We start from the raw sequence: 5149 nt of genomic DNA on the forward strand, positions 1-5149 counted from the left end.
AAAAAGGGGAAATTCGAGCAAAAAATGGGGTAGTCGAACAAAAAATGGGATAGTCGAACAAAAAAAACATGGCCGAACAAAAAAAAAGAAATTCGAACAAAAATTTTGAATTAGAAAAAAAAATGTGTTCTACATTTTTGTATTCGAACAAAAAATTGTAGAACATGAGGGTAGTCGAACGAAAAATTGATATTCGAACAAAAATGTGTTCTACATTTTTTTTCTAAAAAAATAAAAATAAAAATAAATTTTTTTTTTGCTCGACTATGATTTTTTGTTCGTCCGTGTTTTTGAATTTTGCTCGAATTTCATTTTTTTTGTTCGTCCGTGCCCCTTTTTGCTCGAATTTTAGTGTATTTTGAGTGTTTTTGGAGTTCCTAGAGTTCTCATACTAAAAAAGTTCTCACTAGATCCTCTCCATATATATATATATATATATATATATATATATATATATATATATATATATATATATAGAGAGAGAGAGAGAGAGAGAGAGACACACACACACACACAGAGAGAGAGAGAGAGAGAGAGAGAGAGAGAGAGAGAGAGAGAGAGAGAGAGAGAGAGAGAGAGAGAGAGAGAGAGAGAGAGAGGACTAGCCAACAAATTGATGGCTTGATCCAATTACAAAGCAAGACACCATCTTAATCTTTCAACGTATATATATGATCGATATGCACACTATCAAAGGTAATACACAAACCCATAAAGAGGCGTAAACATAAGCCTAACTAACATGTACGACTTGAAATGAAAATTTGAGATTAGAGCTAAAACCATTCATATCTATTTTATACGTGGTAATTCATGAGAATAGTATAACTTTGTTCTTGAAGCCCAATCAAATGATCATAATAACACACACGTCCAACACATGAATTCATCATTAAAGAAAACGTAGTTTCGTGCAAGCGAAGTATTCCATATCGTTGTGGGGCCGGTTAGTCTTTGAAATTTAGCTGCAATGGACCCAATACCCGGACACCAATAACCATCTTATCTCTAGCAAAAACTATCAACCAACCGTGGAGTACAACATTAACTTGAAAACCTTTTTAGACATTAAACCAACTTCGAGAACATTCCATCTACAGAACTTAATAACACAGCAGGACAAACCCATAAAAATGTCGCCGAAAACCACAAGTTACCCATCGTATTCCATGAGACGAGCCTCATCAATTGATCTTTGTAGGTGGAATTGGTGGATCACTATATTTAGTCATCCCGCTTATAAACTCACCAAAGCTTTTTATTTACACAACCCTTTTATCTGGGTTAACTAACTTTCCAATAACTTTAGTAGGTTTGCGGTTGGGTACGAAATCAGTAAGCCCATCATCATCATCATCATCAACATCATCATCATCATCATCATTAACAGCCTCTAAGGGGATGTCGAAAGCTTCTTTGTTGAGGTTACCAGCTTTTGTTTTATACTTCTTCTTTCTAGCACTTTCAGAAGAGTTGGGGATGCTACAAGTAACATTTGATGCAGATTCAATATACTTGAGAAATTGAACATTCTTTTTAGGGCATAATTTATGTCAAGAAAAATGGAGTTTATATTTGCTTATGTTCAAGGTGATAGAGAACATTTATTTTACATAGATTAAGTGGGCTACGTTTTGGCCATCTACCTGTTGATAGATTCTTTTCATGCTTATATATTTGCCAAAATGATGGTTATCTAAGCAAGCAAGTATAGCTTTTTGGGTGGTTATATTTAAAAGATAGAGTAAAAGCCACCAAAAGTAACAGCTGTAATAAAGTAAAGTTTTGACGATTATAACCTACTAACATTTTCATGAAAAAATTCATTAATCCAACTGCCGACAAACATCTTCAAGTTGACACTATCTTTAGCACCCAACATCTTCAAGTTGGCAGGATCTGCATAGAATTTGATTAGAACAATCTATCAATAATTCGGATAGGTTGAATAAAATTAAAAACACCATGACTGTAAGTACACAGTTAACTGTTAGCACTTTAATTGGGTAATATTGTTCAATATTAGAATTCGGAAGTCATCACATTTGACTTCAAGATACTCCCCAAATGATTGTTGATCTTTTGCAAACATTAGAAAAAAGCAAATTCTATGTACATCAACTGATATTAGAGAATACAATTTGAAGATATAGAATGAGAGAGCTATTTAATTTGGATGCATTCTAAAACAGCGCAAAGTTTGATAAGAGTCTATAATTAAGCGGGCAAGCCGAAGAATAGTTACCTCACCGGGGCAGGCGGTTCACACCTCATGGCATTGGGGTTGTAACCGGGATACTTTTTAGTACAGCACAACGCTTGAATAAGCGGGCACGCCGTTGCATATAAGAATAGTAGTTACCTTGAGTTGAGGTGGAGGGTGCAGGAACCTGATACTGATTAAACATGTTAAAAAGCCATGTTATTGGATTACAACTGTGGAAATTGAGGTCCCATTTGGTTCTGAATGGGTCAACGTTGGTTGGATTTATTTCCAGCATTTAGAATAGAATGGTATAAAGAAAAGAAGTTTACTTCTAAAAAATAGAATGGTATATAGAAAAGAAGATAGAAGCAGATTTTTTAAAGATCCGAAGTTTACTTTTATTGAGCACAAGCACAGGCTACTTGATCAATTTTTTTATTCTGAAGACAAAAAACTGGTTGGTATTTATCGTTGTAATACTATTGTTTTTTTTTTTCTTATAACTAAATTATGAATTCCAGAAATAATAATAAAAGGACAAAAAAGAAAAAGTCTGTAGGTTAAGCAAATTGACTCCGTCTGTTTAAGCCGCTACTAAAAATGAACCAACTCAACCAAAACCCTATAACCCGCTCATTTAGCCACCTGCAGGCTGCAACAACTATGGAAAGACAGTCAAATATGAAAACTAAAAAAACTTACAATTGTTGAAGAAGAAGATGATTTTGTCAATAATTTTGTCAACGAAATTACTATGTGAGGGAGGCCATACGAGCAATCAGTGCTTCTACTTGTTCAAGCTGGTGAGAGTAGCGTGCTTCCATCAGGGTTTCCTTTTTCGTTTACGCAATTTATCCAATAAACATCTGACCTGCCTCTTCTTTGAAATAAAGGGTCTGACATCATCAATTTCTTGAATAAACATTTCCTTCATTTCTCCCAAACTAACCGTAAACTGTGCCACCAAATATCTTTCAAGACAATGGAATAATGGGCTCAAATATATTTTAAGGCAATACTACATTATAATTATCTCTTTGTTCTACAACCTTTTTATTTCATCATCAGCCACGGAAATGATATCTTTGGTTAGCATTGAGTTTAATGATGTTGTTAAATTTAAAAGGTGGAGCATGTGAAAAATATGGAGACATCTTGGGATATTTTATAAAGAGACATGGATCAAATTATTATTATTAGCATGACAGAACATTTCTGCCAGAGAAAGGAATCTACATGAACCTACACAACATTAACTGTGGATATAGAATCACAACTATCATGAACTGTTATGAATCCATTTCTAAAATGTGATAATATAATATTTAAGTACAACAAGATTATACCCAGGTTGCATTTACATAGAGCTATACGACTTGAGACACGTTATCCCTTGTTCTACTCTTGTTATTGAGACAGAAGGTCTGTTACCTTTATATTTGAGAGTAATTTGTTGTCTATCTTTTCTTTATTCAGACATCTTGTATTTATACAAAAGGTAGCAGACCTACACAAGCTAGCAAACTACTATTACAGGTAACTAACTACTTAACTAACAACTGTTACAGGTAACCAATAAATAAACTAACTACTAATTACATCCAACACTACCAAAGTTGGACCAAAGATGTTAATCATTCTCAATTTGTACTTATAATATGGGCCAATCGACCGGTTCACCTACAATGGCACACTGAGTGGTATTCGCACTAGGAGTGGATAGGCAATATATTCCGCTGACTGGCTTAATTCTTGTAAAACTCGGGCCATGGTGGCACAAATACCATGTTATTTTTATATTTGAGAGTAATTTTCTGTCTTAACTTTTCTTTACACACATTTTGTATTTATACAAAAGGTACCTACATTAGATTGTAGACCCACACCAGGTAGCAAACTACTGTAACAGGTAACTAACAAACTAACTACTATTTACATCCAACAGTCCATAAAAAAATCTATTATTAAATTAGTTTCATACAATATGGCAATTGGTCCACAACTTGTAAGATTTAGTTATGGATGCAAACTAGCTGTTAATCAATAGAACATTAGAAACACACTCTCAGATGTCAACAAACAAACAAGAGGCAACAAATAAGTTTCATGTAGTAGTTGCCACAATAGCTGAACCCCAGTATTAAAAATCACAGACAGTAATAAAACCGATACGTGGACAGTGTAAATAAAAATCACAGACAGTAATCAACCAACTTTGCATGTATCCCTCAAGCCGGAGTCTATATTCAAGCTAATCAAGTTCTTAAAGGGCGAAGGACGAGCAAATAGTAACTCCGGGAATGAGGAAATACACTGCACATATAAAGGTTATTTATGCATATAACTACACAAGTTGTATACATGTTCTCTTATCAAAAACATTACGCATTAAAAGAATATTTCAGGCCATCTGATCATTTGAAGAAAGACCTTGAAAAGGCATGTTCAAGTCGAGGGGTAATAATATCGAAAACCTTAGCATTGACGGTCAATTTTTTTAAAGTGAGGTTCTGTAAGTTGACAGGGCATTGATGTCCAAATAAGCTTCCATCTTGGAGACAACAACAAACACGTTGGCCATGACATTTATGATTAAGAAGTCGGAGATTAGATAGTCGAGGGGTGATAATCTCAAAAACCAATGCCTTGACCGTAACACGTTCTAAAGTGAGGTTTTGCAAGTTAACTGTGAAAGAAAAGAAATGAAGTGAAGAGGAGTGAAATGGAAGGAAGCTTGATCATTCCAATTTGGAAGGAAAGTTTGAAGGGAAAATTAGGCTAAATGTATGAATTCCCTTCCATCCACTTCTTTTATACTAAAACTCTGGAACACCAATTTCATTTAAATCTTTTCTCTTCTCTCCAAACTTTGGAGTCTGGAATTAACAAACATTCGAGTACAGATAAAATGATGATTACACCAAACAATTAGTACAAGATAAT

General features: G+C 34.2%; 1 long non-coding RNA gene across 1 annotated transcript; it reads right to left on the minus strand.

The window, feature by feature from the left end:
• Positions 1 to 750: 750 nt before the first annotated feature.
• LOC139848205 (uncharacterized) lies at positions 751 to 4876 on the minus strand. The gene is made up of 4 exons (XR_011759873.1): positions 2909 to 4876; positions 2246 to 2396; positions 1808 to 1899; positions 751 to 1482 (listed from the first exon to the last, which is right to left on the minus strand). It is a non-coding gene; the product is annotated as an uncharacterized lncRNA (long non-coding RNA).
• Positions 4877 to 5149: the final 273 nt, after the last annotated feature.

Source organism: Rutidosis leptorrhynchoides, chromosome 5, assembly GCF_046630445.1.
Source record: "Rutidosis leptorrhynchoides isolate AG116_Rl617_1_P2 chromosome 5, CSIRO_AGI_Rlap_v1, whole genome shotgun sequence".
NCBI classification, from domain to species: Eukaryota; Viridiplantae; Streptophyta; class Magnoliopsida; order Asterales; family Asteraceae; genus Rutidosis; species Rutidosis leptorrhynchoides.